The 11,643-nt window shown below is 46.1% G+C and overlaps 1 protein-coding gene across 3 annotated transcripts in view; it reads left to right on the top strand.

Annotated features, from left to right (window-relative positions):
• The first annotated feature begins 3,687 nt into the window (after positions 1-3,687).
• MRTFB (myocardin related transcription factor B) overlaps positions 3,688-11,643 on the top strand; it is a 197,079-nt gene continuing 189,123 nt past the window's right edge. For 2 of the 3 annotated variants that reach the window (XM_082715003.1, XM_082715001.1), the window contains exon 1: positions 3,688-3,905. The gene's annotated coding sequence lies outside the window, so the exon portion shown is untranslated. The remainder of the gene's footprint in view (positions 3,906-11,643) is intronic. The other variant, XM_082715002.1, reaches the window with a different exon arrangement.

Genomic DNA, 11,643 nt, shown 5'->3' with positions numbered 1-11,643 from the left:
CAAGGACCCAAGGTCTTTGGTTTCTCTGTTTCTGTGCCAGATAGCCCCTATCTTATCTTGCAGCTGTGGGCAAAGCTGTGGGGGCAGTGGGGTTTCCATGGAAGGTGGGCAGAATGAGCTGGCTTTCTGGTACTCTCCCGGACAGCAGAGAAAGTTCCCTTTGTTGCTGCCCTAGTGAGTATCTCTCTGAGTCTCCTAGGCTCCGTCTGACTTTGCCCTGTGAGGGGTCCATGTTCTTGGTGGGAATGCTAGCTGGTTTAAGCAGAGAGGGGAACACGATAAAGGATGTTACGTACCGCACAGAATCATGGCGAGGGCTGGAGAAAAGAGATTGGGGTTAAGCTTCTAGGAAAAATGCCTCAAAGCACATGGCAGACCTGGCCCCAGGAGCTAACCACCACTCTGCCTAAGCTTGTTCTCGCTGGTGCAGCTTCTCCATGGGGACCTCTACCTGCAGCTGCCGTCTCCCAGACCAGCTGCTTTGGCCACTAGTTGCTTCCACGGAACTGAGGCTCATGATCAGATTCAGCTTCATGTGAGGCGTCTGCCCAGCAGAGCCTGCATAATATCCCTTGTTCTAGTTACAAGGGAGGCGGGAGATTTGCATTCTGCTTTCTACTTGGGGGTGCCAGGACTTGCAATGTGATGTTTCATCAAATTCTGATTGGCTAGTGATCTGGCAGCTGTGTCACTACAGCCTGCTCATCCTTGACCAAGTACTGGTGGGGCAGAGGTGGTGGGATCCCATAACGAGCTTGGATTTGCCCAGTGGGGCAGGATGTGTATGTGGGGACCAATGTCATAGCTCCGGTTGGGTTTCCTACTCTGCTGTCCCAATGTGTTCATGGTACGCATGGTCTGGGATGCCTCTTAGGGCCTCCGTCCACCCTCCTTTCCCAGCCCCCCAAAACTTGCCAGCCTATCTTGCTGATGGCTTCTAACACAATAACTGAAGCTTAAATGCTCAGCAAGTTTTTATTGAACAAATGAGTGCTAGACAAATCACATAATTAAAAAAAAAAATCCTCCTGGGCCGGAAGGCATTTTAATAGTGCTTTTTGGACATTCTCCCTCAGAGGTGTGCATATTAGAATCACCCCTGGGCTTTTTGTTTGTTTGTTTTTGTGCCATCCAAGTGTAATGTGCTTTTGGACACTGCTGTGTTCATTCCTTCCCCGATGAGGCTTACTTCCATAGCAAGACATTGCCATTCATGGGAACGTGCGGCATGCCTTGTGTCGGGGGGAAATCTTACTTTATTTGGGGTACAATGGCCTGAATGTGTGGCAGCTTCAGTTCCTCTAAAAACCTCCTCCCAAGTGATGATGTCACTGTGGTTTTATTAATCCCCAACCACACCGAAATTTTCTTAAGAAGTCTCAGATTAAATTTTCTTTTTCTCTTCACTTTTGCCAACAACTTAAAAATATATGGGTAGCTTTTCATCTCTGAGGGGAGCCTTTTATAAAACTGGCTCCCAGAATCCCAGGAAACAGGGAAGAGAGAGGGCATTTGAGGTTCAGGAGTCTCTGGTCTCTTTCCACAATTGAGGGGGGGATTGTGGGGGTCATTTTGTCCATTAAAGAGCATTTATTGTTTGCTAGAAACGAATTTTATTTCCCTGCCTGAGCAGATAAGGTCATATCCTCCACCTTGATTGGGAATTTGTACTGGGGCATGGCGACAGAATAAAACATGACATTGCACCCATGGTAAATAATAGGTATAATTTACTGAGAGCTTAATCAGTGTAAGGCACTTTTCTACATGCTTCATGTATATTAACCTGGCTAATCCTCCCAACAAACTCTTTATGTCCTTATTTTAGATGAGAATACTAAAGCACAGTACACCCAGAGGAAAACATTTGGTGTCTGATGACCTAGAACCCCAATCTCAGGGAATTTCCTGGTTTTCAGTTGTGTGATGACATGGGCATTTGGGACAGTGAAGAACCTTGTTAGTCACAGAGGCCAAAGTCTGTGGTTCTGGGGACAGACAAACCTGGGGTGCAACCCCAGCCTTCCCACTTACTACCTGTGTACGCTTGGGGAATTTCACTCCCGTCTTGGCCCTTTGATTTCTTTCTCTGAAACAGGGACAGCCATACCTCCTGCATGGGGTTTTGGGGAGGACTTAGTGAGTGAATGAAGGGACAGTACTGAGAGCAGTGCTTGGCACCTGGTAGCTGTCTATCTGATGTGATTTCCTCTTTCTTTCTCACTTCCTCCATCAGCTGGACTGTGTGATTTTGGTACATGGAGGGGCACTCGTAACCTCTGGTCTGCAGAGAATGGCCATGTTTCTGGAGAGAGTGGACAACCTGGGAGAATGGGCAGGCCAATGTTTGCTGATGTTAACGTGACTGTCAGGTGGCCTGGGTAAGCCCATGCAGCCTTGATGCAAGAGGAAGGGATAGCTAGAACCTCCCAGGCTCTTGATTTCACAGCAGCTTGCTGGCCCCGATGAACCAGCTCATGCTCTCTCATGTGACTTAGGTGCCAGGCAGTACTGGGCTCTGGACTCAGGCTTAGGTTCATATCCTGTCTGACTATGGGAGCTCAGGCCAGGTTCTTCATTCCCCCCAGTGTTTGTTGTCTTATGAAGAATATATCCTATGAAGAATTAACTTGGAAGAATATTGGTAGCAACCTTGAAATGCCCTCCATGGTTGCTAGCCCCTTTGCTTTAGAAATAATTATATAGAGACGTGTGGGTGGCTCAGTTGGTTAAGCGCCCAACTCTTGATTTCAGCTCAGGTCGTGATCTCGGGGTCCTGGATTGAGCCCCAGGTAGAGCTCTGCGCTCTGTGGAGAGCCTCCTTGAGGAGTCTCTCCCTCTGCCCCTCCTCCTACTTTGTTTGTCTGTCTATAAAATAAATAAATAAATGTAAAAGAAACAAACCAACCAAACAATAATATAATGTGAAGAGTTCACCCCGGGAAGAAGGCACACCTTTCTCTGCATCCCCTAACTTGTGTATTCTAGCTCTTTGTCCTGCGTTCCATTCTACTGTGCTCTCTACAATCAAAAGGCCACCAGTCTAAAGAGAAGACAATGAAATATAAGAATATAAATAGTCACATAGTTTTCAGGGCCCTACACCGAGTTTGGCACAGGGAGGCCTTAGGGAGCTCATGTCCTGCAGGAGAAGCATCTTCTGGACAGCAGCTCCATCAAACCATAGAGGTGAGAGCAGCCGGCTTCCTCTCACCTTGGTGAACCTTGGGAGGGAAGTAGAGACGGGCTGATGAGACTCAGCGTCCTCAGCCAAAGAAGGGCCAAGGCCACGGCCTGGCGTTGCCACGGAGGCCAAAAAAATGGGGCTTTGGCTTGGGCGGCAGACAACCCCAGACGCCAGTGCCTAGCAGTGTGACCTGGAGCTATTTACTTAATCGAGCCAAGCCTCCGTTTTCTCCTCGCTGGAGTGGGGAGGATGCTAGTACCCACTTCGCGGGGCTGTTGTGAGGGGAGTTGCAACAGTACTCTGCGCCCAGTAAGCACTCCCAGACCTGCTGCTAGGATTACTGCTGTCAGTGCGGTCCGAGCCTCTGCAAAGGCTGGCAGGTCCCGGGCCCCGGGCAGGCGCATGCGCACCCGGCCGGCCAGGTGAGGGGAGTCGGGAGTCGCGCACCTGGCTTTTAACCCTTCGTGGTCACGGACGTGGGCGGAATGGCTGCAGGAGCCCGGACGCCGGGTCGCGAGCACCGCTTGGCCTGACCCCGCGGCGGGGCGCGGCTGCTGGGGAACGGGCCGTGCCGGCTCCAGGCCGGGGTCCGCGCTTGCGGCCCTGCGCCCGGGGGAGGGCGGGGGAGCGCCGACGGGAGCGAAGTCTCGCGAGATCGCGCGCGGCGGCGGCGGCGGCGGCGGCGGCGGCGGCAGCGGCGGCGGCGGTGGCCGGGGAGGTGAGCTGCGGGCGGCGGTGGCGGCCGTTGGGGGCTGAGGAGTGGGTGAGGGCGACGGAGACGCAGGGTCGGGCGGGGGAGCGGGCCCGGCGAGCGGTCCGCGTCCTGGGGCGCCGGCCCCGGTGTGCCCGGCGACCGCAGCGGAGCCGCCCGCCCTGTCCGCGCTGTCCCGGGACCCGCGCGGGCGAGGCGGGGCGGGGCGGCTGGGCCGGGGCCGCGGGGCTGGCCGGGCCGGTCCGGTCTCCTTCGCGGCCGGGCCCCGCGCTCGGGTGCGACCCCGGGGGCCCGCCTCGGTTCCCGTGGGCGGCGGGGTTGACTCCAGGACGCGGTGCCGCTGGTCGCGGCAACACGGTTTACCGAGTCTTTGCAGTCTGCCGGGCACTTAACTTGCGCCGCTCCTGGGCTGCACCGAGACGTGAGGCGCCCAGCCCAGAGTCACACTGCGGGGAAGCGCTGGGGTGGGGGGTTCAAGCCCAGGCGCCCACGCCCGGTCCTTGCCTCGCATCCTTCTCCCCACCCCCACCCGCAGGGTTTTCGGGCTCAAATTCCAGTCCTAGGGTCCCAGTTGGGCTGCAGAAGCTGTGTGGGAGCCCCCCTGGGACTGGGTGCAGCATGCTGTGTGAGTTTCTTAGGGGAGGGTCTTCGACTTTTGTCGTATTCCCAGAAGGGTTCCTGACCCCCCAAATGGACAGGAACTCTCGTTGGGGCTCCGCTTAAGACCAGAAATGGCCTTAGAGCAGCCGGTGTGCGCCAGGGATGGGTTGTCAGGCTGAATACAAGTGAGATATTGGAGCCCAGGGCTTGCCTTAAGCAGAGGAAACTTTGAAGTTTGATTTTGGTTAAGCACGTGATTCCACTCTTTGGAAGCGGTGGTGCTCAGCCTTGTCAGAACCAAGGCCCCTCCCCCTTGGCAGCAAACTTTTGTAAAGCCCACCTTACTGAAATTCATCAGCAACGGAACCCATGTACACACGCGATTGAGAATCAGTACGATGCTCCAGTTGACACGTAAGGGAGGAATACAGGAAAAACGTATGACAGAAATTGCCCCATCATTTACATCTAGCGCCGGACTGGGTGCTTCCACCTGTTTCTCATGAAAGGTGTTTAGACTGATGAGCAGTGAAACTATCAGCATTTTCAAACAAGAAAAGGAAAGAACAAATATAGAGATGGACCCTGGCATGGAGGGGGAGGGGAGCAGAGGGGGAACCTAAGTGTTGGGATAACCTATTTATGAGAATAGAGGAACAGCTTAGATGGAAGTAAGGATGGCATGCCAAGGTAAATTACAGAGTCAGTCAACACCTAAATAATAGTAGTATATTATGAAGGCCTCTATGGAGGGGATTTTCCGTATTTTCCGTCTACATTGTATGGCACCTTTGTGTCACAAACTTGGAGGTGCTGCTCCCTTGAGCCACAATACTGGATTCCTACCACTGATCACTGATAACGAATAAAAGATGAAAATGTTTGGATTCAGGGTCAATGTCTCATTAGTTCAGATATGCTCAGTATTAACGATGTTGAGTTAACAGTGTGTGAAGTGGGGAAAGAGCCACTAGTTTCAGACCTACAGTATCTCAACTTGTCTCACTTTAGCTGCCTTCTCCTAAATTACTGGGGTTCCCCCATAATTGCTTATAAAAACTTCTCAGTGTTATGTTCTAAAGTGATGCCAGTTTATGGTGATTAATCTGGCTAGACTTCTTTAAAGATTCTCAGAACCAGCATGGATTTTCATTATGTGGGTCTGTTCCATGCATTGTGTGAAATCCAGCATCTTGGTCTCCAAACACTAAATGACAGTCTTGTCCCCCAGTTACTTTTACATCTAAGCATCTCTCTTAGAGGACAGTACCAGGCCCCCAAGATTTACTCTAAACAGCAATCCACTCTCTACCCCAGTATGAGGAAAGGGGGCAGAATCTAACTGACAAACAATTTTTTTTTTTAAGATTTTATTTATTTATTTGGCAGACAGAGATCACAAGTAGGCAGAGAGGCAGGCAGAGAGAGAGGAGGAAGCAGGCTCCCTGCTGAGCAGAGAGCCCGATGTGGGGCTCGATCCCAGGACCCTGGGATCATGACCTGAGCTGAAGGCAGAGGCTTTAACCCACTGAGCCACCCAGACGCCCCCAAACAATTTTTGTTGGAAAAAAATTTTCCCCTGTCCTTTCTGAGGTAACTGACATGCCAGAAAGGTAGGCTCTTGGTTCATGACAGTCTCATTGGTTATTCTAGAATCTCAGATGGGAGATAAAGTTAGTACCTATGTCCCTTTGAAAAATTTGCTTCATTGAGATTCTTGTTAGAAATGCTGACGGCTCGGGCGCCTGGGTGGCTCAGTTTGCTGAGTGACTGCCTTCGGCTCAGGTCATGATCCTGGAGTCCCGGGATTCCGTCCCGCGTTGGACTCCCGACTCTGCAGGGAGTCTGCTTCTCTCTCTGACCTTCTCCTCTCTCATACTCACTGTCTCTCTCACTCAAATAAATAAATAAAATATAAAAAAAAATAAAGAAATGCTGACAGCTCAACACCTGCGTGAATAGAAGGTTGGAGTGGACTTTGGATGGGACAGTGATAATGTATAGAATGTATAGAATAAAAAGGTCTGAATTAAAGTAAGATATAAATTAGTGTAACTATTTATTAAATAGCCTTTTTTTTCTTGCGAGTATCCATATTAGAGAATACGAAGTGTTCGAAGGTGAAAATAAAATGTCCTATAATCACATAGGTCCTCAGTCCTCCTAGTGTGGCATATTAGAAATTGTCTTTTCCCTTAAAACTGTTTATCTTGCCACCAGGAGGAAAATGCTGAGTCAAAAAGTTCTACTCAGACTAATATATGGCTGTAGTGTAACATTGTACATTCCTTCAACTCTTGTTAAATCTGCAAAGCAAATTTATTTTTTTGTTGAATGGATAGGATGCTATGAAGTGTTTATTGTTCATTGCTTGTTACTTTTGAAAGGTGCTGTGGAAACAAACAAGTAAAGACTCTTGTCAAAATAGAACTGTAAGGTATATAAAATTGACTGGAGTTAGATACATTAAATACTTTCAGATTGGAAAATTATCCAGACTGCGAGTAATTAACTTTTATTACTTTGAACAAGTAGTATCATGTTGCAGGGTAAAAAGAGGTCACTCCTCTTTTTTTCTTCACTACTTTTTAAAAAAATCACTACTTGAAAAATATATATAATTTGTACCAAAGCAAAACAAATAATATGAATTGCAGAGATACTGAGACTTCCAGTTGCCAGGTATGGGGATACATTGTTAAATGGGCCAAAATCCATGCCTTTTTAGATGAAAAGGAGTAACTTATTGTGTACATATCTTTGAGCTTTATAATTAAGCTATTTCATTATTTTAAAGATGCATATCTAAAATGGAATGCTATCTTAAAATTGGCATGTCATGTGATAATTGGCAACTTTTCTTAGCAGTACATGAAATAATTGTGTGTCCGAGAATTGACGGTGTCTTACATTCAGTGAAAAAGGGGATATGTAGGAATTTCTGCACACTGATTAATGTTTAACACGAAAACATTTATCCAAAGTGTGACCTGCGAAATAAAGGTACACGACATTTCTAGGTACTTCCACCTAGGCTAGAATTCTTGACTTGAAAGATTCCTATAAGCAAATGTAGCCCCGCCACCCCCTCCACCAACATGTAAAGCCAATGAAACATCAGTGTTTGTATATAAGAACAGTTTTTTAGAAAGAAACTGGTGTTTTTTTATGGAGAGCAGGTGGTATGGCTAATGGATATGAGGTAAAGTTCATCAGACAGTATAATCCAACAGATATAAGACTATGGGTTTTTTTGGGGGGGTTGTTTTTTTTTTTTTTTTCATTCGAAATGCTCATAAGTCCACTCATAATTGAAAGTTTTCTCATATGGGACATCCTTAAATTGAACTTCAACAATTTGTAGCTGTTTCTGTTGTCTTAATAAGAAATATTTTTGAGGCCTCCTGCCTGGCTCAGTCCATAGAATGTGTGACTCTTGACCTTGGGGTCGTGAGTTTGAGCCCCACATTGAGTGTAGAGATTAGTTAAAATCTTTAACTCAAAATTTATTTACTACATGTTCAGTACAGCCATTTTTTTTTTTTTTAAGATTTATTTGAGAGAGAGGGGAGCGCATGCACAATGCGGGGGACGGGCCGAGGAAGAGGGAGAGAGAGAATCTCAAGCTGACCCCATGCCAAAAGGGAAACCAGCAGGGGGTTTGATCGCAGCACCCCGAGATCATGACCGGAGCCGAAATCCGGAGTCGGAGCCTTCGCTGACTGAGCCACCCAGTGCCCCAAGTACAGCTTTCATTTTGGAGGCTAAGTGGTATCTCTTAGCCAGAAAACCTGTGCAAGGACTTTTTCCATCTGATATTGAGGGCACTTTCTGCAGCAAAGTCAGCCATGTGAAGACGGTTTGCATACCTTCTCCCGCCAGGTGGACTTCAGCTTTTCTTCTCCAAGTGGGGCTCCCCAAGCTAGCGGCTACATCAGCAGCCTCCTGAGGGTTGTTTGAAATGCAGACTCCGGGGCCCAGCCCAGACCCACTGAACTAGGATCTCCATTCTCACAGAGCCCTGTTGCAGGTGATGCGCGGGAACATGTGGGAAGCCCTGGACTGGTTCAGTTGCTCTCAGATTTGAGTGTGCATTGCAGGGATTGCTCCCTCCAACCAGAGTTTCTGGTCCAGTAAGTCTGGGCTGGGGCCTGAGAATTAGCGTTTTCACCAGGTTCTCAGGTGATGCTGCTGCTTCTGGCCTAGGGGCCCCTTCCTGTTCTCTCTTGTAATTCCTCGCCTCTTTAAATAACTCTTTTTATAGATTATTACAGTCATAGGCTTAAGATTGGTTGAAGAAAAAGATTCCATGGTCTTTTATCATGTTGAGTGATGGCCCCGCTACAGACTCATCCGTGAGTCCGCTTCCTGATTCTTTCTGTCCCTCCCCACTGCTCACATATGTGTGCGCTCTCTCTCAAATAAATAAATAATCTGTAAAAAAATAAATTGTTTGTCAATATCTAATTTCAGAGAAAATTCTCTTTTAATGCTCATTGGATTTTGACTCTGGCTTACGAGTAGTTCTATTTCTGTGAGTTACACTTACAACACTTTAAAGTTGTTTTTGTGTAGGTAAAATATTCATGTTTAAAAATTAAAACAGCTTATTTTGAAGAGTCTAATTTCCAACTCTGTTTAGTCTAACCTGTCCCCTTTCCTCATAAATATCCTCTTTTATTTGTTTCTTTTTTTTTTTTTTAAGATTTTATTTATTTATTTGATAGAGAGAGCATGAGAGGGAACACAAGCCCAGGGAGAGGGAAAGGGAGAAGCAGGCTGAGCAGGGAGCCGAGTACGGAGTCAGTCCCAGGACTCTGGGATCATGACCTGAGCCAAAGGCAGATGCTTGACCTACTGAGCCACCCAGGCACCCTGTTTGTTTCCTTATAGATGTTCCTTTGTGTAGACACAAGCTGATACCTGTAGAGTATATATACTTCCTTCTTTGTGTAAAAATATAGCACACGATATAAATTATTCTGTCCCTTGCTTTTTGGTTAGTTAATATTCCTTTGGGATATTTCCATATTAGTTTATAGGAAACACTAGTTAACAGCTTCAGAATATTCCGCTGTATGCCCATGCCCTAGTTTATTGAACTAACCCCCATTGATGCACATTTGAAATTTTTCCAATCTCTTAACAATCACAGACAGTGTCCTGGTAGATATATCTGTACAGATCTCATTTCATAAATATGAGGTGTATCTGTGGGATATCTTTTTACAAGTGGGATCGCTGGGTCATTGAGCAATGCATTTATAATTTTGTTAAATTCTGCCTTTCTTCAGGGTTATGTCATTTGGAACTCCTGCAAGTAATGCATCAGGGTACCTGTTTCTCTATAACCTCTCCAACAGTGTTTTCCAACCTTTAGATTTGTATTATTCTGATAGTGAAAAATGGTAACAGTGTAGTTTTAATATGCATTAGTTTGATATGAAGGAGGCTGAGCATCTTTTCATACGCTTATAGGTGATCCGTGTTTCTATGAACTCTCTGTCCATACCCTTTGTAATTTTTCACTTGGATTGCATTTCTCTTATCAATTGCTAGGAATGTATAAATTGGAGCAATTAATCCTTTAGGATGTGAGTTGCAATTTCCCTCAGTTTGCTATTTGTTTTTAAATTTACTTTCTTGTATTTTGGTACAGAGAAAGCTTAAAAGATTTTTCTTTAGATTTTAGATAGTTAATTTATGTGTCTGGATTTTGAGTCACAGAAAGGCCTCCAAGAATTTGAAATTTGTTCAAGTTCTCCTTCAGTACTTTTGTGGTTTCATTTTTACATTTAAATCTTTGGTATATTTGAGATTTATTCTGGTGTTCAAGGATAGCATATAGATTGCACTTTTCTGTGTAGCTGCCAGTTATCGTTACCATTTGTTTCAGAATGCAATACGCCTTGATTGTTTTCGGAACTTCCAGGTATATTGGGGCATATCTCTGGACTTCCTATTCTATTCCATTAGTCTTTCTAGTCGTACGCCAGTACGCAGTATTGATTTTACAAAATACTTTACTTTCCCCTGCTGCCCTTCATTTTCCTGGCAACTTTTCCTTGTTTATTTTTCCATGTGAACTTATAATCATTTTGTCTAGTTCCAGAAAAGAGACACTTAAAAAATTGAGATCATGTTAAAATTATAAACTAATTTTACAGATCGTTGATGTCTTTCTGATATTTTCCTATCCAAGAACATTGTGTATTTTTTTCATTGGTTTGCTTCTACTCTTGAATCCTTTTGGAACATTTCAAAGTTTGTCTTACATAGGTTTTGCCAATTTTTTGTTAAATTTTTTGTACATAGTTTATCTTTTTTGTTGCTTTTGTGAGGTCTTCTCTTTATCGTCCCTAAGTGGTTTTGATTGTGTGCATGAAGGCTGTTTTTCTGGGTAAGCACAGAAATTGACAGACCCTGAAGTTATAAGTAGTTTTCAACCGACTTTAAATTCTGCCAAATCCCTTATGCATTTTTGCCTAAGAGAAAGAAAGCTTTGGGAGTCAGACCTGCAGTTTAAATCTGGGTCTGCGTTTATTAGCTCTGTGGTCTTCAGAGATCCCGTTTGACTTCTCTGAGCCTCATTTCCCTCCCCTGTGAAAGGAACAATTCTGTCCATATCAGAACATTGGAGGAATTAAAGAAGAACATGTGAAACTCATCACTTAGTGCTGCTTCTGCCACCAGCGCCCATGCAGGTTGAGGCTCCTGGGCTTTTTTTTTTTTTCCTTTTTCTACTCTTCCCCCCATTACCTTTGAAAGAGGAAAGAAGAAACCATGGAGAAAACAGTAAGGTATTAGATTGAAGTTAAAAGTAAGCTGGGATTCCATTTGAGCAAGGTAATCAATGTGCTTGAGATCAGGGAGCAGACTCGGGGGGGCATTTGAGGCCCCTCCTGCTTCCTGGCTTAGCTACTCATTGCTCAGTCAGATGCACCCTGACAACAAGGCTGCTTAGCATTCCCTTAAGGCCCTGTGTTTCCTGTAATGCCGTGCCTTCCACCCAGAATGTTCTGCTGCCTCATTCCACAGGGTTCGGATGCATACTGCCCCGCACCATGGAGGAGCAGTATCTGTCTCCTTGTGCAGCTTGTGTGCCCTGGAGCGTGGGTCTTGATAGACTGGAAACTGAGGAGAG

This window comes from Mustela nivalis (genome assembly GCF_964662115.1).
Source record: "Mustela nivalis genome assembly, chromosome: 19".
In the NCBI taxonomy this organism is placed as follows: domain Eukaryota; kingdom Metazoa; phylum Chordata; class Mammalia; order Carnivora; family Mustelidae; genus Mustela; species Mustela nivalis.
This window is presented reverse-complemented; position numbering and strand designations above follow the sequence as displayed.